This window comes from Lissotriton helveticus, chromosome 9, assembly GCF_964261635.1.
Source record: "Lissotriton helveticus chromosome 9, aLisHel1.1, whole genome shotgun sequence".
Taxonomy (NCBI): domain Eukaryota; kingdom Metazoa; phylum Chordata; class Amphibia; order Caudata; family Salamandridae; genus Lissotriton; species Lissotriton helveticus.
In genome coordinates, this window is record NC_136070.1 from 825,598,509 (window position 1) to 825,623,441 (window position 24,933).

Below are 24,933 nucleotides of genomic sequence, written 5' to 3' on the forward strand. Positions count from 1 at the left end.
ATGCGTTGCAACGGAATGCGTTGTAACGTCATACAACCGTGTGAGTTCAGGTTTCAGAGGTCACAATGAAGGAATCGAAAGTAGTGAAAGTCAAAAAAGTTGGTAATGTCGTTAGTGGTGTGGCATGTGGCTCAGGCAAGCCATACCCACAACAAAAAGGCTCGCTCTTGAAGGCTTTGGGTCCGCTGGATGTCAAGGGTAGACCAAGGTGAAATATCCTTTACCCCATCATAATCTCATGTGATTGCTGGCATTTCAATTTACGACTGTCAGATTACACCATTACACCATATTCCGTAATTGAGGCTTTGTATGGTTAAAACTCCTATTGAAGTAACAGGAAAAACTGCACATGAACCGAACACACGCTGCTGCTGTTTTGTGTCATGTGCAAATATATCAGACACCCTTTTGCATTTGTTTTTCTTTTTTTATTTCTGTAATTTTTTATTGAAAATAAAGAGCATATTTAACTTCCTTTTTAGGTCTCGCCTGTCGATGCGCATGCGCATCGAGCAAGCGAGACTATAGGGGCTCATCTACTCTTTATCTAACTTGCAAGGAATCGTGGCGATTCCTTGCAGTGCCCGTGACTTTTAAGCTCAATGCGCATGTGCATTGAGCTTAAAAGCGCGTGCACAGCCGCCCGCATTCCTCCGACACCTTTGAAGTGAAGCTTAGCTTCACTTCAAAGGCCCGGCTTCTTCACACCCACATGCCGCTCTGCCCCGCTCCGCCCCCTCCCCTGAGTCATCCTGCCTCCCCCCTCCCCTCTCTTCCCTCCGTCTTGTTCCTGCCTGCCCCTGTCTCTTATGTAGGGCGAGCAAGCACGACTTTCCGTAATGGGAAAGCCTACACTATCTTTGGCTTCCGAAAATAAAACGGCAACCAGTGCACATCTTAAAGGATGCTCGAGCCAGCTCTGCATCCCCTTAAACATACATTAGTTGATATTTTTTGTTAAAGGAGTAGCTCCTGTTACCTCAAATATACATCATTATTGTGAATCGCCATTAACACTGCTGTGCTTATTACTCGCCCTGTGGTTTGTAAATACGTAACTTTTCTGAGAAACGGATTGGGTGAGTTGGTGCCCCTAAATAGTTGTGCCCTCGCATTTTTAAACGTCCTGCTCTGCTTGCAGTCCATTGAAAGCGTTGCATTTCAGTTCATTGTTTGGCATTAAATGGGGACCTCCAACAATCTGAAACGAGTTAACATCCGCCTATTGTGTTTCTAAGTGCTCTCAAGCTGCAAGGCCGAAACCACCGTGTGTGGGCTTCCCTGCACCAGCCACGGCCCATGCACAATAATCATTTCAAGTCCCGGACAAGTAATTGGATCTCGCCCTTCATTTAACAGCCAATCAAACTCAGTTAGCATTCTCTTTTTTCGAGAAATTAAATCTTTACTGGCCTCAGCCTCCGAGTATCAGAACTCTGCCTTTTTTGCAATATAATGTCATGGTACTTTTACTGTCTATGCCCTGTCCGACAACACAACGAGCGAGACTCACTTCATGCGAATGTCTGGCGTTATAAGATCAGAAAATGTCTTCTAGAATTAGTTATATGGCTAAAAGTGTCATTTCCTACCCAGAGTGGCCTGGCAGAGGGCATGTTCAATAGAGGGTTAGGTGAAAACCTATTCAAAGCGGGTTTCTTCAGCGAACTAGTACCGCAGAGCCAGTCAACCTCATTTTGTTTAAAGGCATATCCAGGTCCTCCAAAATTAAAAGCTAAAAAAATGGGGGCTCTTGTATTTTTATCACGACTGTAGTGCCTGGGATTATCCCCCCCCCCTTCCCCCCATTCTTCTACCACAATGTTTACACATTTCAAGGCTGTCTGAACACGAGCTCCCTTCCAATCTGCAAACTCCGTGCAAGTGTTTCATTTGCGGCTTTACATAACAGTTTGCACCACTGCAATTTCTGGCATTCCATGCCCCGGCGGCAAAGTGTTACAAAATAAAACTTATGTCTTCACACTAAATTACTGTCTCGGGATACGTTTTACATAACTCTATCAGCTAAGTGTGTTTTCACGGACCAGGAATGCGACCCGTGTTGACCGCGGCCTTCTGGGGTCTAAGCAGTTATTTAAATTGTTGCATTTCGGGGGGCTATGCCGTGAAAGGCGCTCCCCATTCAGCGCCCCACAATAAAACCCGCGTTAACATTCCTCGCGGGGACGCAGTGTCGCGCCTTTGAGGGGAGGGCTGCCCCCCTCATTCGGCAAAAATAAATCCATTCATTTGATCGTGTAGCCATTGAGAGGCGACACAAAACAAGCCAAGTGTGAGAAATGCTATGAGATGAAGTAAACAAAAACATTTCCATGACAAAAAGGAGTCTCTGGCCCTTAATCCACCCACCATATGCAAGCGTTTTCATCAGCATAGCGCCTGATTTGATCTCGCATGACAAGACTGCACGAATGACTGCTGACATCAAATAATTGTTTGCGGGTTTTTGTGATTGCGTGTGTATTTATACATGTATACACACACACACAAAATGTAAACACGTGTAAATACACATTACGTCCATAAGAATAATATATTGCCGTCACAGACATATGATATTCAATATCATATAATGTATTGGAGAACTGCATGCATGCTACTGTACCGGCATGTATGTGTGAACAAACACGTGAAAGTTCAAAGAAAAGTCTACATGCCAAGTTATGTACAATTTACAGCATTTGTATCTACTAGTGCAAAAACTGCTGGATTAAACAGTGCATTTATGTAAATAGAGCGCTGAGACATTTATGTGGAAAGGGAAGATTTGAAAGCAAACTTATAACCTGATTTAATTATGGTCCTAAAGTTTTTTTCATCCAACAAAACTCACCCTCAACACCTCACTCACACTCAACTCCTCACTCACCCCCACCCTCACTCACCCTCAACACCTCACCCTCACACAGTGCAATAGGTCTCACAGGATTTTTAGTTAAAGCTTTTACAAATGTTTATTGCTTTTTTGATTTGTAATTCTTTAGCATTGGCTACAAAAAATAAAAATGCAAAAGATTTACAACAAAAAACCCATAAACAATTCTAAATGCACTAACTCTAATGCTGCGAGACCTATTGCATTTCCAATGCTTGTTTATGTTTTGTATGATGGTCAGGATTTGTTTTACTTTATGCTTTGTTTTATGTTTCGTTCTCACCTTCTTTCCCTTATACTGCATTAAGCATTTTTGTTTAAGTAATTAATTCACTTTAACTGCCTTTTCCAACAGGTGTTCTGCATTGCTGTATACTAGCGACTTTTTTATTTTGTTTATAAAATCCAATAAAGCACTTTGAAAGAAAAAAAAGGGCCAAATTCCAAAGTTGGCATTTTGAGTACTAGTGCGTATGTTTCTGGTTTTTGTGTGTGCATTTTTACACCATGTCTGTAAAGGGAAATTACGCAGTCACCCAGGCTCAGTCAAGGTGCATGGTATAAAAAAAGTGTGAGGAATAGATTTGTTGGAGGGTTTGTTAAGTTTACTTGAGGGGAGAAAGAATAGCCATTGCCATCGATGTGCTTGGTAGAAAGGTGAGGTATTGAGAAAGGGAAATGGAGAGGCAGGGGAGAATAAGTGTAGTTGTGAGGTCGAACATGGTAAAAAAAATGGCCTTTAATCGTACCTTTCCCAGATGCGGTGTGTGGAAACCAAGCAGTCAAAGCACATATGCCGACCCGAAGGTTTTAGAGCGCTTTACATGAGAACCTGTTACTTTTCACATTTTTTTTTCTAGGTACCGGAGATTAATACATTTTCCCGGAATAACCGGCTGTTGAGTTTAGCTGATGCCGATACTCCAACCTCGTTCGTTCCCCAGTTTCTAAGTCGTGAGCGTTGGCGGTTATGGGTCATCCTCTCTATAAGAAGGAAACTCGCCTCTGTGGGCAGTCAGATTTCGAGGGTGAATATTGCACAGTTCGGTGGGTGCAGTTAATTGGGTGTAACACTTTGAGCGCTAAGGGGCACAAGTACACATGGTGCTTTTGACATGTGGTTAATTAAAAAAAAAAAAAAAAAGTGCCGGGGCTCCCGTCAGGGGGCAGTACTTTGCACCTGTCCAGTTCTCCTGTTAGCGCCGCATAAAACAAAACCAACTACTAAAAATGAAAGAGGGGGAGAGGATGTGGCATAATGGCCAGAGCTGCTGCTTTCGGAGCTGGGGAACCAGGTTTGAGTCTTGGCATCGGCTCCTGGTCCTGTGGGTCTGGGCAAACCGTTTAATCTGTCTGCGCCTACCATGGCTGTTCAGGCTACAATCACTCTCCCCGCTGGGAGCCATGGAAAGCACACATCGCAGAGCGCTCTTGCACTTTGCAGGAAGTGAGCTCTTAGTGCTAAGAGGAGAACGACACAATAAAGCACAGCAGCACAAAAAATGTAATTCAAGCTTTTGGTTTCAAAAATGCTTTCCATCATTAAATTGTTTTTTTTTAGTGTCAAACAATATCACAGTGCACCACCATACTTTACCAGGATGCACTACTAAAAAAATGTATATACAGGTTAAGTCATGGAAAGAAAAGTAATACTGAAATAAAATGTACTATGCCTTCTCTCATACTGATCTTTGCCCTTAAAGACTTCTTGTGTCAGATTGTTTAGCTGGAGATAAAGGCATTTATTAACGTCGGGGTAATACTATAAATCCGTTAGTGGAAAAGAAACATCAATAGCGGAATTGTATATTATTTCCCACACATAGCGTGTGGCTGACAAATTAACTTGTTATTCTGGTTGCGGAAGAGAAATAAACACCTGCCACATTGCACCCAATAGCATGGTGGTGTCAGGGGAAAGCTTATGGGAGAGGATTTCTGGCGTGACAAAAAGGTGGCTACTGTTATTCCATTTCCCATGTGCCATCCCCGATAGCGGGCCTTCCAGGACTGCTAGACGAGCGGATTTAGCCACTTGAAGCAGTAAACTCTTAAAAGGAGAATACTTCAGGGCGGGGCCGGGTAGGGCCTTTAATTTAACTCTGGCCGGGCCCTATGGTGATATAATGTGAACGGCCAGCAGTGCATCATCGAATCTTGTGGAGCCGGAGCTACCACGGTGACCGACATACCACCACGCTCACAAAAAAAAGCAGCATTGGTTTGGAAATGGGCATGGCCTGGCTACTTAGTACTACTGTTTTACTTACGGTTGCTTGCGGTGAGCTGGGCGGCCGGGGGCACTGCTTTAATTAACTGATGTAGCCCTGGTACTGCTGCTGCCTGCCCTCAACGTCATCGGGCTGACTTGAAAACTGACGACTCGTGGTGTGCGTGCATGGAAATCTGAAATAATCTGCGCACGCTGCCTGACGCACAGCAGAACATAATCCAGCCCAACCAGTGTCCCGCCCACTGGGCCGGCACCACTGAACTGAGGGCCGCCATTAATTCAAATGAATCTTGGCACCACTGAACTGAGGGCCGCCATTAATTCAAATGAATCTTGGCTCCGAATCTCAAAGCCGCAGCACTCTTCATTGGGACTGGCAGACGAGACCAACACTCTGCTCCGAGTTACCGAGGTAAATATACCAATATCATCAATGCCATATGTGAAGTGCAGCAAACGCTTTTAGACCCGGCCCTGATAATTAAGTGCCGGTGCTAAACACAGGCACAAATTAAGCAGCAGTCAGCGAGGCACCGAGTTCAAAGGATCACTGGGGTCATAGGGTGACTGAGTGCAGTTTATAAAATTGCTTATTATAAAGCAAAACTAATTACACTTTTCAAAAGAAAACTGCAATGCAATTTACTATTATAAACTTTCCGCTCACAGATATTATTTTCCTGTTTTATTACCAAAGTTCCTTGAGATTCTCATCCCACCCGCACAGTTTTTAAAAATAGGTCTTCAATTTATAAGGAAGGCCTTTAAAAAACGCACTTCTTAAAAAAAAATAGACTCAGAATGGCTTTACGGCTTACATGGTATTGTAAAAAGAAACGTCACGTTCGTCTATCCTAAGATAGTTTTACTTACAAACATCTATAGCTCAATTTAACAACTGTCTGTTTCTGGTGCTGGAACCTCACTCTACTGGAGCTCTGAAGGTTTTTCTGTAAAATTGGACAAGGCCGATGACAGATTCAATGATCCACCTCAGTGGTGGGAGCCTGCGCTTTACCCTCACTATGCTGCATACATTACATCACATAACAATAATATTGAATTCACTGCACCTTACCTGCCACGACCACACAGGGTAAGGGGTAGCTAAGTGATGTTGAGGTAAGAACAGTAAATAAAAACCTATCACCAGATGTGGTGTTTAAGGCAATAGAGTGGATGCAAAGGGGGTCTTGGGGGGCAGCCGAGCGTAGGGAGGTCTGCCCCCCCCCCCGATGTTTGGGGAATGGGAGCAGCTCGGTCCTCTGCTCTGCCCCCTTTGGGCTTTTTGGGCTATTTTATAGCCCAAGGGATATTTAGGTCTCCATTTTGTGTTTCCAGCCACCATTTTAAAGTATTCCCGGTGGCTGGTCATAGCCTGTGAGAATTTTTTTCATTTTCTAATTTAATAAGTGAAGGTCCTTTCCCTCTTACTGCCCTTGCATATACAGGCTCCCTCTCGTTGGCCGTGCTTGGCTGCTAGATTTAGGATCCCTTAGAGCAGCATGACATTTGCCAGGTGTCATTGAAGACGGGGAACTCCACAGGGAGGAGAGTCTCCTCGCTGTGGTAGCTTGCCTGTGACGCGGGAGAACTCCATATGAAGGCAAACTTAGGCGCTGCGACGGCTTGCGGGTAAACTCGTCGGTACGTGACCGCAGGTGAGACTCAGGTGGCTCCCCTCTCTAGAGGGCGAACCTGATGGGGTATGTTGGCACAGGCCCCTCCTTAGGGGAATATGGCTGTGTTTCGGTCTCTGGGTATGTGGAATGGAGATGATTTTCCGTTCGGGGTAGAAGGGGTGCAGCCTGAGTTTGGTTCTTGAGAGGCACATCTCTAGCAAAAATTTTGTGCGGGGGGGCTCCCAAACTTTTTTTTGGGGGGTTTATTCTGCCATCATTCTTCAGAATTTTTAGTCAGGGGTTGTTTAGAGAGCCTGAAAAGCACCAATGCCTCATTACAAGTATGGTCTCCTTAGGACCAGGGCGGTATTTGGGGGCAGCTGTGCATGGTCCCGGGTGGCTCCTCGGCCTGGGATGACACACGCGATGGAGGGGGGGGCTGGACCCCTTAGAGCCCAATGGTCGTTTAACACTTGATCCCCCCACCTTCTTTTTGCGATTAAACCTTAGTGAGCTACAGCAAGCGGAGGTGGGGGCTTTTCGGTTGGGGGGGCTGAAGGTTTCTCTGACCACCCTTTTTTCTTTAACATCTTGGCTGGCAGAGTGCGACCACAATGATGGGTCGGCATGTCACGCTTATCTCCTTATTCTGAGCATCACTTGTGAAGGGGTCAGCTCATTATCTTTTTCTCAGAGTGGAGCAGCTTTCCCTCTCCCACTTCTGTAGGGTTAGTCAGCTGGGTGTAGGCCCCGGGTACTTTCGGATGGCAGATTAGGATACAGGCAGGGACCAGCACACCGGACCATATATTTGGGGCGGGATCACTTTTTCAGCTTTCCCGACACAGGAGAGCACTGTACGGCTCCATTACCCCGTGGTGAAGAGAAGGTTGGGCCCAGTGCGGCCAGACTGGAGCATCGGGGGACCACAAGATCACTGCCACACGTAGGCCCTGTATGGCTTCGGCGGTGCACCAGGTCAAGGGGGACAGTACGCCCCCTGGTGGAAATCGACTGGACGGTGATGGACCACAAGATCACTGCTCCACGAAGGCCCCGTACGGCTTCGGCGGTGCACCTGGACCACAAGATCATTGCCCAACGTAGGCCCCGTACGGTTTCGGCGGTGCACCTGGAACACAAGATCACTGCCCCACGTAGGCTCTGTACGCTTCGGCGGTGCACCTGGACCACAAGATCACTGCCCCAATTAGGCCCTGTGCGGCTTCGGCAATGCACCAGGCAAAGGGGGATTGTACTCCCCCTGGCGGCAAGCGACTCAGAAAGCAGCTTTTAGGGTATGGTACTGCCTCACATAAGCCCCGTACGGTTTCAGCGGTGCACCGGGCCAAGGGGGACAGTACTCCCCCTGGCGGAAATTGACCAAAAAAATTAACTTTTAGGATATAGTTTGGCTGGAAGGTTACAGTACAGTTTTCAATGTGGGCGCAAGGGTATATTGATAAAGGTGGAGCGCTTTTGGAGGGAGCTATGGCTCAAATGGTAAGTGGTGTGCTGTTTTGGGTCACAGGTTCAAAAGATAGGATTCGGTTCCAGTCGATGCTGTCAGAGTATGATGAGGATGTGCAGTTGAGTAGGAGGGTATGCGGGAAATGCTGCCTCGTATGAGGGCGAACACATGGAATATCATGATCTGGTCTAAGAGGGAGTAGTTATTAGACGATAATTTGGAGGCACGGGGGGGTCTCACCATTTGTTCATAACATTTTCCAGGATCTTTAATCGGGCAAGCGGACAGAGAGGTCAGTTGCAGCAGAAGAGCCATGGGGAGCCCGACAGGAGGTGAACAAAAGGGGACAAAGGGCGTGCTCCAGCATGGACGCCGGTTCTGGCACCAGGTAAAAGGGCAGCAACATACTTTGGGTGTCGGGTGTAATTGAGGAATGAGCTCTGGCATGAGAGTTCAAGGTGGTGTTAAGGTATGAGGGAAGGCAAGTGCTGCGTTGGGGAGCATACATTTACACTACGGGAAGGGCCCATGGCTGTGGTTAGACGGTGTAAGCTGGCAATTAAAGAGAAAAGCTGATACTGGTGGTGCGGGCAGGAGCCTCCATACCGGAAGGGCACTAGGTATTTTGTAGGTAGTTAGGCAGGTCTACAGGGCCCGGGGGTACACTTTCTATTACCAATGTTATGGCAGACGGCGGCAGGGACATATCAACACAGGCAGGCGTATGGGAACTGCTTCTAATACATCTAGTAATTTGGATCTTTTAATACCTTGGATTGTGGAGGTATAGTACCACAAAATTACATTAATGGCCAAGGGAAACGGCTCACGCTTGAGGGATTCTCCAGAATGTAAGGGTTAATAGTGGTTTTTCATCCAAGATTATTAAGCAGGGGGTGGCTCGCTGGGAAGGTGCACTGGAGGAAGGGGGCCTGGTACGGCTACATTTTTTCCAACTGGAATGTCATGGACGACAGGGAATTTTGAGGTAACATGCCACTGGGAAAAAGTGATCATCGTGGGGTGGCAAGTCTTTGCTGGAAGCCAAGATATCTTGGGGCGTTCAGGTGGGTCTTAGGGGTAACTTTTGACATCGGAGCCATTACGATGGATTCAGTGCCCAGCGAGGTTTGTTTACATAGTGATACAGCAGCCAAGATTGGGATCAGGTGGGTGTTGGGTACATGGGAGCGCAAGAGCAGATAGCTGGGCATGTTTTAGAACTGACATATGAGGACATTGAGATCTATCCTGTGGCCTCGGAGTTCTGGTTATGATACAGCAAAACACGATGGGGGATCATAGGCGATTTGGTGATTTGGGGCAAGAGAGCAGACAGCTGGACCCAGGTTGGGGGCTGTCAAATACAGCTGGACCCAGGTTGGGGGCTGTCAAATACAGCTGGACCCAGGTTGGGGGCTGTTTAATACAGCTGGACCCAGGTTGGGGGCTGTTTAATACAGCTGGACCCAGGTTGGGGGCTGTTTAATACAGCTGGACCCAGGTTGGGAGCTGTCAAATACAGCTGGACCCAGGTTGGGGGCTGTCAAATACAGCTGGACCCAGTTTGGGGGCTGTCAAATACAGCTGGACCCAGTTTGGGGGCTGTCAAATACAGCTGGACCCAGTTTGGGGGTTGTCACATTACAGCTGGACCCAGTTTGGGGGTTGTCACATTACAGCTGAATCCAGGTTGGGGGCTGTCAAATACAGCTGTACCCAGGTTGGGGGCTGTCACATTACAGCTGGACCCAGTTTGGGGGTTGTCACATTACAGCTGGACCCAGGTTGGGGGCTGTCAAATACAGCTGGACCCAGGTTGGGAGCTGTAAAATACAGCTGGACCCATGTTGGGGGCTGTCAAATACAGGCCGGTGAGATGGAGTCTGGGGCCAGGGCGGCCTGGGTACTAATTTTGATAGAGCAAAGGCGGTTAGTTGGACAAGTCGCCCAGTATGGCACTAGCATACGCTCGAGGAGCGCAGAGTTGACCTTTGCGGTTCCATTTACAACTTTGAGGATACATGGACCAGAACGGATTTAGCACTGTTTCCAAGGGCTGCCAGAGGTTGCTGGGCAGGCTTGAGGAGCTCAGAGTGCACTTGTGGGGTACCATTGGCAACACAGCAGACAGTGGCCACTACGTCAGTAGCACATGTTGGAGGAGTTTGTGTTGATATTTTGGGGGTTCCCTGGGCAACATATAAATCAAGTGACCCAGAACAGCACTGGCATGCAGGAGCATCAACAATGATACTGTGGCCATGGAGGCATGGCTGCTTGATGACGATTAAAGCTGACAAGCCTGTTATGCGGTGCCAGGGGAGGCTTGAGAGTTACGGGAGGCATAGGGGACAGCGTGATAGTCAGTCTGATCAGCACAGCACAGTCATTCCTGGGGTGTGATATTGAGGCAGTGATCAGGGCGGTCCTGTGTTCAGAGAGGATATGCCCGGTCCACGGACTGCGGAGAAGGCGGGGCAGTGTTGGGAGCTCAGGGGCATGTGCTGAGCACTTTGGCAACAAGGAAAGCAGATCGACTTAGTACGGGCTGCCACTCAGGGGCATTGTATTTGATACTGTGGCAAAGCGGGGTAATTAGAGGGGACAGATTTACCGAGCTATTTTTTCATAGGCTGTCAGTAGGCGCGGGTCAGTGTTTTGGTGGCAGCTTTGGCCTGGCTTTGGGGCCAGTGACAAACAGGGCAGACAGTGTGTCCTGGTACGGTGCTGAATTGTTTCTGGGTTAGTATGCGCAGATCGGAACTTCAGGGCATGTTGTTAGCGTGTCAGGCGACAGGGAGGGGCTCGGACATTGCTTATGCTTTCTCCGGCGCACAGTGGGTGAGTCCGTAAGAGGTTCACGGTTACAAGGTTTGAGGGGCTGCCCTGCTTTGCAGGGAGCAAGAGAGTCAAAAAATCCAGAGTGAGGTTTGTGATCGGTACCGTTTCGTTGGCATCCGTTTGAACTGGGATAGTGGTTGTGAGTGGGACAGCCGAGTGGTCCGCAGTGCAGGGTAGTTTTGGTCAGGGATACTTCACATTTACCAGACATGTGGTTTTTTGGGTGGGACCCCCAATTTTTCTCTCCGGAAACTGTGGAGTAGGTGCAGTAGGTAATTCCTTCAGTTCCTCGCGTGTGTCTCTGGAGAACCCTTTAGTTGTGTTTTTTTCCCACTCATCTGGGTGGTTTTGGGGGGTTTACCCTTGGTTAGGTAGTGGTATGGTTAAACTATTAACCCCTTCCACGCTGATGACGAGCTGGGCTCGTCATGAGGTAGCCTCCTGCTACGCTGATGACGAGCCCAGCTCGTCACGTAAAATGCGGTTTCGCAAAACTCCGCGTACGAGCGGAATTCCGCCCGCACGCATGTGGTTAAGCTTAGGGGTAGCCTCCTGGTAACAGCATACATTCGGATTTTTACACGCCTACCATAAATCGGAGAGGTCTTGGCAGGGTGCAGGGCGTAGGTATTTAATTGCTATGTTTGTTCCGGGATGTGTAGTCTTCCTTGTGAGTTGAGTGGCACCGGGCTGGGGCTTGTTGGGTCACACTGGGGGGCCAAGGGGCAAATTAGTCCATTGTGCCGTGTTGCTGTGCATCTGCAGTCCCACAAGGTGTTGAAAATAGCAATGTGTATGTACATAAGCGGCGTTCATTTGTGTTCACTGTACCTCTTGTCGTAAGCAGAATGGACATTGCAGACCACAGACTGTGTTATCCCGCCAGCATAGACCCATACACGCATATATACAACAGCCATTTTAGGTACCGTGGTCGCTCTGTTTTCGATCACCAGCTCCCTTCTCTGACCCTGCAAGCTTCCCCCATGCACCCTGATCGCCCCCGCTCTCACATGCACAAGTCATGAGCCCTCCCCTCCCGCATGACTCTGTCTCTGAGAATCGCACCCCGCGCCTGAACAACACCTCCTTTCCCTCCATGAATACCCCTCCTTTGATGACCTCTTCCTCTGAACCTAATTGTCTACATGGACCGCTGGTCATCCCTTAGCCTGAGGATACAGTTTATTGCCCACTACTGTATGCACTCGCCTCTCTTGAAAAGAGCTACTATTGATCATGACTTCCCCACCCCCTGAGATTCGATCAGGAGCACACATTCCAAAAGAATCAGCAGAACACTCAGCTGCGTGACAGCCCCCTCCTATTGTATGGAGGATAAGGGCCCCTACTGTAGCCACGTGTTGGAATATCTTCGTACTTCACAATGTCTTGATTGTAATAAAGGATGCATGTGTGCCACAAACCTGTGTATAAAAGACGAAGCCTCAGAGAAACTTGTTAGAGCACCTCCTGAAGACACTATGAGAGTGTCCGAAATGACATGCTCTCCTCATGAGAAATAAACTCTGTTCTTGTTTTCCTGCCTTCAGCGCCCGTCTCTTCATTTGGTAATTATTCAAGATGGGAACTAAGAGTCGCCCTGCACCAGCAGCCTGGGCATCGGGTGCGATATGGGCTGACTTTTCCACAATTGGCGCCCAACGCGGGGCCCATCAGCGACATAAGGTCCGGTAAGAGAGGTCCAGACGATGGGGTGAACATCTAAATAATTGGAGTATACCTGCCTTGAGAGGGCCCTCATCCGGCTGCCGATTGAATGAACTTCACCGATTCTGAACGGACCTCTCTCAAGTGACCTATTGTCCTGACTGGAATCCCACAGGACTGCTGCGGTAAAAACATGGAGAAAAGAGAACGATCGGGCGCTGGAAAAAGGAAGGCGAAGAACTGTCCACATGGTCCGGTCCGGGTAAGGTTAAGTAGGACGTCTTTACGTCTGATTGGTAGGATGGCTTTATCCATCTGATTGATTGATTGATTGTTGATATTGGAAACGGTATTTAGATACTGGTATTGTTCATTGATTGGTTCATTTAGCCTTGGGTGCTACTTGAAGTATTGGTTCTCTTGGAGACATTCTCTGTCTGCAAACAGCGACAGATAGGAACGTCTGTCTCCCTTTGCAGATAGTGAAGGATAGGTAATGCAGACTTTTGTCCCCATTGTAATCCGTCATGCCTATCTTTTCTCCCCATTGATTGTTTGTTAATCGGTTTTTATCGATTATTGCTTTTTGAGATATTCCCTGTCTACAAACGGGGACGAATAGGAATATTTTGTCTACCTTTGCAGATAGTGAAAGATAGGTAATGCAGACTTTTGTCCCCATTTTAATCCGTCATACCTATTTTTTTCTCCCCATTGATTGATTGTTTGATCGAGCATTGAATTGCTCGAAGTTGGTTCTCTCAAGGATCTTCTCTGCCTACAAACGGGGAAGAATAGGAATATTCTCTCTCCCTTTGCAGATAGTGAAGGGTAGGTAACGCAGGTTTTTGCCCCCATTGTAATCCGTCGTGCCTATTTCATTCCTCATTGATTGATTGTTTGTCCGAACATTGATTGTTCGGAATCGGTTCTTTTTGGAGGTATTCTCTGTTTGCAAATAACATAGAGAAAATGCTCTGTCTAGTCTTTGCAAGTAGTGAAGGGTAGGTAATGCGGACCTTTGTCCCCCGTTGTAATCTGTCATGCCTATCTACTCCCCATTGATTGATAAACCAGTTCCACCCGGACCATTTACTAGAGGTAGGTCATCTGGCCCGACCAGAGAGCACCCTAGTGAAAAGGACATATGCAATAATAATGAAGTGATCACTATATCCTGTTAACAGAAACTTTAACACAAAACAAGCTAGAAAAGAAAGAAATAGGAAAACGAAATCAGTAGGCCACTGATGGAATTTTTATTAAATAACGAATAAGGAAACGATAACAATACTTAACAATGAAACATATGATTGGCCTAGAAACAAGAAACGTTAGAAATAAGCCCGTAATAAGAAACCTGAAAATGATAAGAGAAGCCAAGCTTGACATTGCGACGGCCACGAGGCAACGAAGCTTCATCGCCCCTCACTGCTCCAAACATATCTGTCCCACCGCCTGCCACGCCCCAAATAACGGCAACCTGGAAAAGATACAAGTCAGCAGACATCCGCCCCATTCTGGAAACTCCCAAAGTGCAACAGGTTTGCGGCTCCGCCCAGGCGGAAGCAACACATGTAGGGCGGGTCCTGCTGCCAGCCGTCGGCCGGAGGTCATCGCATGAGGTGGGCCTGAGGAGAGGCTGGGGCCGACGGGATCCGGCCGCGATAATGGCTACGACAACCCTGGAGAATTGCAGGGGGGGAATGTCCATGCCCCCGACCCCCCCTCTCTCAGACAGTCTGGACCAGCTTCCCTAAGAGGCCTGGGGGTGGAGAGGCCACTGCGCAAATAGCCCGAAGGCGGCACCACGCGCCAAGGTCTGCGCCACCGGATGAACCAAGGGACCCGTTCCTGGGGCCAGAGCGAAGAGCGTCCGGCCGCCATCAACCGGAGGCCCGGCCCGAAACGTGCTAGGCGCCACTTCTTCTATAATGGCTGCGACAACACTGGGGGGGGGATGTCTTGCACATGCCTCCGACCCCCCCCTCGTCCTCATCGCCTGGTCCGGCCATAACAAATGTCAAGCGAGACGCCGTGGGGTGCACCGGGAGGGAGAGGCGGCGCGAACGAGCCTCTCCCACCTCCCCAGGTGGAGGTTCCCCAGCTGCACCCCCAACGCTCCTCGCACCCAGCAAAAGGGTTCGTCCACTGTGGCAATGCTGCAACGCCTCACCCGGCAGGTTGGAGCCCGTCCGCTCATTTGACCCCGCGATTGCCGGTAGCTGCTGAACTCTCAAAATGGCGGTCAAACTTGCAAGAGCGGGCCCAGCATGAAGGAATGGCACGGTTGCTTGCTGATTCCACCATCATAAAAGTTCTCCTCGACCTTGAGGATTCTAGAGGAGCCGCGGGAGTCCCCGACTCCCGCAGATACCCCCGATGGGGAATGACTGCCATGATTGCCCACGGAACGATGGAGATGTAGCCGCAGGACGTCGGCGCTCCCATGCTGTCGCCAGCCTCAGTTTGAATGACTAAGATCCTGCAGACTGCAGTTCGGAACAGTTCCGGCGAAAACCCCAGTATGACCCGGTAGGAAAAGTGTTGCCTCCCTCCCCCTTTTGACTGATGGTTCAGACCACCGATCCTTTCTTTTGCCCTTTAACGGAACTTTTTGGACTGCCAAAAGGAAGCTCTAGGCCAACCACGAGTTAGTGGAGATTTAGACTATGCCTGGATCTGCCTGACTGCACCCAAAATGGCGCCGACGCAAATAAAACTCTCAACTCCTTATTGTACCCCGATTGCTCAGCCTTGGTGTCATGGGATATGTATGAAGTTTAAAAAAAACAAAAAACATACAGATTGATATAGGATGTGTACTGATTATATGTTGGGACAATGGATTGATATAGGATGTATACTGTCAGTTCGGACAATGAATTGATATGAGATGGGTACTGATCATGTGTTCGGAAAATGAAAGACAATGAATTGACATGAGATGGGTACCGATTGAGCATTTCGGACAATGAATTGTTGTTAAGTTTTAGCGCATCATGACTATTGAAAGTTCGAAATTTCAATGCTTATGATACTCGCTCGCACTAAAAGATTCGATATGATTTTTATTGCACTTGGCGCACTTTCTATGAAATTAACGACCACCGACTCCATTAGGTTTTCCACTAATAAAGTATCCCCGCATCTACAGTTCCAGCCTGCTCCGTGGCCGGCCCACGGGGTTGTAGGCCCGTATTTGTGCACCGACATTCTTATTAAAGATTTTTTTGGAAAAAGCTAATGTAGTTGTCACGCGTACATTAATAAGTTTCAAATAAATGACCACTATTTCCGATATAACTAAAATACAGATGAAATGACTCAGCTTGATTAGATAAGGGTTAAAAGGTATAATATATAGAGATATTGCAGATATGGAGGGTCCAAGTTTTAGTTGTGTATTTTTTCCTTTTTTGTACAGCCAAAAGCAACCGCTAAAGATCCTGGTATTTAGCCTATACTTTATATGCTACCTGTATAAGAGGAGTCACACTAACGGTCCACCTGGGCTTGAACGCCCAGTTGGCAGGGACTGCATCCCGTGGAGATAGGCCGAGTATGCAGTAAGTAAAAGCCTTTCTGGGTTTATGCACGTTAATGTGTCTATCAATGTAGCCCCTGCCCCCTTCTTTTTCCCTCTCTCTCTCTGCAGGTCACATCGGAATGTCGATTAATGTATGGAAATGGTGATCTAACGGACGAAGAGACGGGAAAAAGGCGTTTGATTATGGTACCTAACCGCGACAAACCCCGAATAATGCAACCAAAAATGACGTACAATAATGAATACATTCCTACGTTTAACTAAATAGGGAAAGTTTAAGGAATATTCCGAGGTAAGGTTTACACAAGTATCCTCCGCCGAGAGGACTAGGAATATTGCCAATATTTAAACACCTACTACCTCCTTTTTCGCATCCTAATAGACATGTAACTCCAAGCTGCCCCATTGTTCTCCAACTGACACCAACTGTTGTCTCAGCCTGGAAACACATTCGCTAAAATTACTCGAAAATACCACCGTGAGCATTAGCCCGACCAGGTTAGTTCATGACCAAGTGGCAGAGACGTAAGTGTGTGCAACCACAACCTCCAGTAAAGGCAGCCGACAATAAAAAGAAAAGAAAAAGTAAAGAGAGCTTAGGATGCTGAGAATGCGCAGCATACAGGAAAAGATAATTTTGGCCAATAACTGTTCTATGTTTTGTCTTGGATTTTTTGTACATAATACATGTACTGTCTTCCCCGTCTAAGTTTGTGTATACGTGATGCATGGATCTACGTCATCCCTCTGCCTGTGTTTCCGTAGTACTTAATCCCTGTTGTTTTGTGTTGTGTGTGTGCTGAATGGCCCATTATTGTACACGTCTCTCTCTCTCTCTCTCTCTCTCTCTCTCTCTCTCTCTCTCTCTCTCTCTCTCTCTCTCTCTCTCCTCTCTCTCTCGCTCCATGTCATGCGTGTACAGAATGGACCATTTAGAGTGCAATCTCTCTCTCTCTCTCTCTCTCTCTCTCTCTCACTCTCTAAAGCCCCCCCCCTGTTCCCTCTTTCCTTGTATGATAACGTTGTGCCCCCCCGGCACAACACCTAATTGGGTCTCCTCGAACACAAAGGTGTTTGGAAAAATTGACAGGAACTAAAACGACTGTGACTTGCCATATTACTACCTCTCCTTTCTGCAAAACAATAGGACCCGAGTTGGTCATGAAAGAAAGGACGGGTCAGACGACTAACGTCCCCATATCTGGCCTTTTATGGGGGGACTATAACGTCAATGGCCTTCTGTTTCTCGGTTCGCTAGAAATGCAATTCCCAATGCACCGAACACTTCACCCCTCTGCACTTAAGTGCGGATGCCCAGAATACCCCACTTCTCCCGATCGACCCCAGCTCCCTGTCCCAAGCGCCCACGCTTCCCCCGATTAACCCCAGCTTCATGTCAGCCGCCCTCGAAAGCGAAATTGATGACCTTGATTAACGGCCACTCCCCAAGAAAAGCATGTTTTACATCTGCCCCCTCCCCCTTCTTCATGACGATAACGCCCCTGCTTACAAGAGTTAGCCGACCCCGAAGGGAAATGTAAGATTGTCGATACTTGGGTTAAAGGGAAGGACGAGTCTCTACATAAGGACTCGATTTTGAGTTTTGATGTAATGCACTGTGTATAAAGGTCAAATTTGTGTTCTCCACATACTCACGAATGAACGCCAAACAGGTTTTATGAATTCAATGGTAATGCCCTCCTACAGACTCCTTAAGTGACGACTTCTGACTGTGACCGATGAACTTTTCTCCACCTACATAGGATTGGGGACGAAATTGAAATGTATAAATATCTTCTCCTACCAGTTTTCTAAAACTTGCTTTTTGTACTCATTTAAAGATACAATCGCCGGAGGAGAGGAGCTGGACGTGACGCACAGCCTGGCCACAGATCATGGAGCACGTGTGACCGCGACCAAGGGTGGAGCCACCGAGCAACGAGACGCGGGACGAGGCACCACTCCCAAACTCGGCAGATTAAGGAATAAAGGGCTACCTTGAAGCCCTCGATTTGCTGCCCCACTCGTGCCTGAAGTCCCCGTCCCCTTTTTGAGTCCGACTGATGGGCCTGCCTGCTCGTTATCCTTTGCTCCCTTGGTCCCTTGGTGTGTTCAAAGATCTGGCCCCACTCCGCCCTCTCTTCCCTTGATTATCCAACAAACTCACCCTTTTCTTGCACAAACTTTGACTATAGAATTAGGTTTTGCCACTGAAGAAGAAAGACACGCAGGTGCCCAGCATAAGGCACCCCTAAGAAGATCAGTTAGGAAACAGGACTGTGATCTAACAGCAGAGGACTGATCGCACCCTGCAACGCGTAAGGATGATTCAGAGCTGGACTTATAGCTCCACCGCCGGTGCTCAAAAGCGCCAACGAAAAGAAAACGGACTACCCGAGTCTACCAGTGGTGGCTCGTCGTTGAAAAGACATTTTCGCTAAACCCCCCTTTCCTGAACTTTCTACCCACCCCTTGACTATTTGCTTACATCGAACTGAATTCCTCCCTCAACTATTTTTATTGCTTTTAAAAATGTTTCATCGATCACTCAGGTCCAAAAGTCTCATATAGCACTTTTTACTGTATGTTGATGTCATCGGAGAAAAAGTCAGAACCTGATTCCTTGATTGACCCCGACAAAGTGTTATGCCGATCTCTAGATTTGTATGAATAACGCAACGACTGTAAACTCATATGTACCGCATTCCGCCAATTTTATCGACTGCATATGGTTACACGCAATTTACTAGCATTTGACGAACGTTATTTCATTTTGCCACGCATGACTATACGTACACCCCGTCAGTTAGTATAAACACAAAAGAACTAGCTTACGTTAAAAAGCGGCGACTGTTGAAAATAGCAATGTGTATGTACATAAGCGGCGTTCATTTGTGTTCACTGTACCTCTTGTCGTAAGCAGAATGGACATTGCAGACCATAGACTGTGTTATCCCGCCAGCATAGACCCATACACGCATATATACAACAGCCATGTACCGTGGTCGCTCTGTTTTAGATCACCAGCTCCCTTCCCTGACCCTGCAAGCTTCCCCCATGCACCCTGATCGCCCCCGCTCTCACATGCACAAGTCATGAGCCCTCCCCTCCCGCATGACTCTGTCTCTGAGAATCGCACCCCGCGCCTGACCAACACCTCCTTTCCCTCCATGAATACCCCTCCTTTGATGACCTCTTCCTCTGAACCTAATTGTCTACATGGACCGCTGGTCATCCCTTAGCCTGAGGATACAGTTTATTGCCCACTACTGTATGCACTCGCCTCTCTTGAAAAGAGCTACTATTGATCATGACTTCCCCACCCCCTGAGATTCGATCAGGAGCACACATTCCAAAAGAATCAGCAGAACACTCAGCTGCGTGACAGCCCCCTCCTATTGTATGGAGGATAAGGGCCCCTACTGTAGCCACGTGTTGGAATATCTTCGTACTTCACAATGTCTTGATTGTAATAAAGGATGCATGTGTGCCACAAACCTGTGTATAAAAGACGAAGCCTCAGAGAAACTTGTTAGAGCACCTCCTGAAGACACTATGAGAGTGTCCGAAATGACATGCTCTCCTCATGAGAAATAAACTCTGTTCTTGTTTTCCTGCCTTCAGCGCCCGTCTCTTCATTTGGTAATTATTCAAGATGGGAACTAAGAGTCGCCCTGCACCAGCAGCCTGGGCATCGGGTGCGATATGGGTTTGGAGCTTCTAGGACCTGGGGTCTTGGGGTAAAGGACATGTACTGCTATTAGCAATGTGTTATGGTCGGGGGGTAGTGGTTTTTCTGATTTTTTGTTTTCTGAAATATTATGTTTGTTCTTCAGGTTTGGTTACAGTTGGAAGCTCTGGGGTGTCTGTTTCGATACGGGAGGAGTCTTTGTTTTACATGGGAAGATCAGCAAGAAAGAGAAGCAGGCTCGGAGTTTCCTGGGCCCCGCTTCATATTGTTTGCACATGGGATCGTATAGGTGGTGGGGACCTAGGAGGGAGGTAGCTTCTACCCTTTAAAAAATAGGCTGTTGGGGGCAGGGTGTAGGGGTTAGGAATTTCCGTACAGGTGAATTACGCCAATGGCCGAGCAACAGCTAGGTGGGTTGAGTGCTGTCCATGCAGGGCAGGGTATGAGGACTTTTTATTTGGAGGCAATAGGAAGTCATGGAAGGGGTCTTTGGTGCCTGGATTTATTTTCTCGAAGCCCACGTGGCGGGCATTATCTATGACTCGTAGGTGATTTTAGGGTCTTTTTTCGTGGTTTCCTTTTTCTCATGGATCGGGTGGTGTCCGGTGCAGGTTTCTTTTGCGGAGGCATCAGTTTTCCAAGTTTTTGGGAGGCAGAAAAAGGGGTAGTTCACCCCCCCCCCCCTTTTCTGGGTGGTGGTTGTCGGTCAAGTTGGCATGTTTTAGCCAAGTTTATTTGTTATTTACAGAGGAATTCCAGGCTGAAAGGGAGTGGGTAGACAGGTTCATGAGGTAGGATCTTTAAGGTGCTTTAGGAAGCTAGGTTAGTGACAGGTTAATAGTCGTAAAGGTTAAGGTTGAAAGGGCAAAGGTAAAAGGTCAAAGTGTAAAGGTCACACCAAGGGTAAAAGGGCAAAGGATAAAGGTCAAAAGCTAAACGGTCACTGTAGGGGGTACTGTATTGCAGGTTTTAAATGTTGTGTCGGGGAACATTAGGGGTGGGGGTCGCGTAATATAGGTAACAGCTTGTATAGTGAGGTTGTAGTTTTGTAAGGCATTTAGGCCAAGGGCCTTTTAAATGTGATGTGCACCTGTTTCAATAAAGCAGCATTTTTCACACTATTTCTGTGTCAGTGGTCTGTGCCAGGCCCCATATTCCCCAAGGGGGTCTTGGGGGGCAGCCGAGTGTAGGGAGGTCTGCCCCCCGGGATGTTTGGGGAATGAGAGCGGCTCGGTCCTCTGCTCCGCCCCCTTTGGGCTTGTTGGGCTTTTTGGGCTATTTTATAGCCCAAGGGATATTTAGGTCTTCATTTTGTGTGTCCAGCCACCATTTTAAAGTATTCCCGGTGGCTGGTCATAGCCTGTGAGAATTTTATTCCCAACCCTCCCGCCCCCTTTTCGTTGCTCCTTCTGCGGGCAATTAATTTCCTGTCTATCAATCTGGTTTTTATGGTTGGCTTTGCTTTGGAACGGGTGTGCAGGGGTTATATGCGTTGGTGTTAGGGTTGTCGCTTGAAGCAGGTGCAGGGGCGGTTGTCAGTCAAGTTGGCATGTTTTAGCCAAGTTTATTCGTTATTGACAGAGGAAATCCAGGCTGAAAGGGAACAGGTAGACAGGTTCATGAGTTAGGATCTTTAAGGTGCTTTAGGAAGCTAGGTTAGTGACAGGTTAATAGTCGTTAAGGTTGAAAGGGCAACGCTAAAGTTCAAAGTTCAAAGGCAAAGGATAAAAGGCCACACCAAGGGTAAAAGGGTAAAGTTCAAAGGTCAAAAGCTAAACGGTCACAGTAGGTGGTACTGTATTGCAGGTTTTAAATGTTGTGTCGGGGAACATTAGGGGTGGGGGTAGCGTAATATAGGTAACAGCTTGTATAGTGAGGGTGTAGTTTTGTAAGGCATTTAGGCCAAGGGCCTTTTAAATGTGATGTGCACCTGTTTCAATAAAGCGGCCTTTTTCACACTATTTCTGTGTCAGTGGTCTGTGCCGGGCCCCATATTCCCCAAATTACTGTAGGTCGATGTTGAGCTCAACATATTGTCATAGCACCGGGCTTTTAGGAAAAGACTGTGAACAAATTGACTATCAAAACGACTTTAAAGGAGATTTAATATACAAGCAACTTCAAGGCTACAGTCTCAAGCTACAGTGTTCCTACTAAACACGTGAAGAAGCCCCATTCATCAACACTAAGGAAAAAGACCATTCATCAGGGGAGATCAAAATAAACTAGCACCTCAGTGGCACAACCAGTGATGCTGCCTATTTCATGGTGGCCATGCTCCAATAATGTGCAGCAGGACTTCACGAGCCAGACCAGGTTCTCCACGTCCAGGTACCCTGGCAAGGGAGTTATGGTGTCCTATTGTGAAGTGTCTGAGACGAGCAGCAGTGATGGGGCTCAAGTAATCACGAAGGCAAGAGAAAAAGATGTAAGAAATGAGCAACAAAGATAACAAAAGCTTATTTTAATTAATTTAATGTCTTATGCGAACAGTTACAAAGCACCATACCAGTCCCGTGGACAGTGATGCACTTTACACTGGACAGAGAATAACATGATGTTCTGGTTACAGATGCATCAGGGGCATTTATGAAAGTGAGCAGCTAAACCAATGTAATGTTATCATTAGTAGGGTAGTCAAACCTTTAAAGGAACTGTGAAGAATTATATTTTGAAAGGGGGGGTTGAGATTTCTGACCCATTTGTCAATTTTATCTCTGCAGATTGGCCGGTATGTGCTTTTTAGGCTGTTGCGAGGTGCATGGTGAATAGGATGGTGTTATATTCTGTCATGAATATTAGATGTGAGAGGACCAATGCAAGAAATATTTTGTTAATGTGGGGGTCAAACCCAGCCGAAAAAAAACACAAAGTAGACTCTACACAAAAAGTCCGACAAGACCCAAGTAGAACTTAGAGTTGGTAGTCGACATCCACAGGCCCTTCATCACCTCTCCTGACTCCTCAATATTAGCTACACCCTTCTACTTGAACATCGAAGTGGTCATCCCTATACTCAGAAAAACATTAGCAGACCTTACAGGCTGTGTACCTTCCTACCTGCAACTTAGTCAATCGCTTCAGTTTAAATACCACAGGAGGCAAACTACTAATACTGCCCAAAAGCATATGTCCTCTTCCATCACCACAACTCTTCACAGACACCTTTTCTCTATACTAATCCAGCTTGATCTTTCATCTGACTTGGACGGTACAGACCAGACAACCCTCCTGCCCACTATCGGACATGGGCACCGTTAACTCTGTCTATCTCAGTGCTCCAAAAACATCCTAGTGTTGGTTGCTTGCACCGCCTATAGACACTCTATGGTTTCCTAATTGCAGCTGAAGGGCTAAAGATAGGGAAGGAGTAGGAATACAAAAAAAGAAATAAAGTAGACTGAAAGAATCCAAGTTGCAGTTTGACACCGGTGGAACAAAGGGAGGCGCCCACAGTACCAAATCACAGCTGCTGCACATCTACTAATAGACGTGACATGTTCGCTAGAATACATCACTTTCTCATTCAGTGTCTCTGATCCCCTCTTTGCCAATGACATACTTTTTCTTCTCTTCACCCCATATTTCTGCCTTCAGCTGGGTATCAGTGAGGACCTCTTTACTACCCAACAGTAATACTGCTGCCTTATGTTCAACTGAGACAACATAAGCAAAACCATATTCTACAGACATAAAAGTCATTCACACACCCACCTCACACCCTCCTGTACATCTGTATCTTTTATCCGAATAGTAGGAGTCCATAAGTGTATTTCTCTTCATTCATTACTAGGATCACCTCAGCACCTTGCCTCAACCCGACAAACATCTGGAGGATCAGACTCAGACCTCACAGTCCACTCTATCAATACCATATTCAATGCTCAAGCCAACAACATGCTTGACCACTGCTACAGCCTGCGTGCAGGCCTTCCCCTTTAACATTTTCAGTCTCGACTAGTCTGCTCTACTTTGACACAAAACATACTCTTTGTCCCACTCTGAACCACCATGCCTCCTAATAACAAGCAAATTAGGACCCTGTTCAACCCTCAACATTAAAAAATGTTCACATCCCAAGCTCCCATGCTCCCCAGAGGGGTTTCCATAATTTTAACAACTCATTCTTGAACATGGCCAGACTGAGAACCTAAACAAGCACTGGCAATTAAGTTGGACCACCCTTGGGGTGGGGGTGGGGGTGGTTGCTGGTGGGAATCAACACTGCTGCTGCTTTTGTTACAGGGGGTCGATATTGCAGCTCTGCTGCAAAACCGGTCCTCATAACAAAAAAGGCCCCCACCGCTCTAAAACCGGCCCACCGGGAAAACACCCAGTGCCTGCTACAGACAGTCATGTCCTGCCATTGAATGTCCAACCCTCAGATTAAGAGCCCCCTCATCTGATTTTGAAAAACAAGTTTGAAGGTGCCTTTTCACTTCATCCACTTGCTACAGGGATCAAGGCACTGTAACTCTCATGGAAGAGCCACCTATCCACTCAGTAAGCTTGACTACAGAAAACCCCACTAGACACCAGGGAATTCTTTTTTTAAAAAAAATGGAAGCCACCCCTTGGGCAAGGGTCGCTTCCAGGGGGCCCAAATAAAAAAAAATATATATTCTGCCCCCCCTGGGGACAGATAGCCTGATTTTGTTTGGCGTTTCTGGCCCCAAGGCCAGAGCCAGGGATGTAAAAATAAATAATGTGCTTGCTTCCAGGGGACATATATTTGTTTATATGTATTCAGCCCTTTCTGTCCCATTTGTGTAGTGACATAGCCTGTGACATAGCCTGTTATACTGTGTATTGTTTTTATTTCTTGTGAATTTTAATGTTTTATTTCCCCCTTTTTTGTTCCTGTTCAAGGCTTTTGCTCTTTAGACTGTTGCAGGTTGCGGTTTCGTTACTGGTGGTTCTGCTGTTTGTGTAGTTGCATGTGTTTG

The 24,933-nt window shown here is 47.2% G+C and overlaps 1 long non-coding RNA gene across 1 annotated transcript; it reads left to right on the plus strand.

The window, feature by feature from the left end:
* Positions 1-5,437: 5,437 nt before the first annotated feature.
* Positions 5,438-24,933, plus strand: LOC144783002 (uncharacterized). Its single transcript, XR_013601356.1, has 3 exons — positions 5,438-5,550; positions 8,495-8,619; positions 24,857-24,933. It is a non-coding gene; the product is annotated as an uncharacterized LOC144783002 (long non-coding RNA).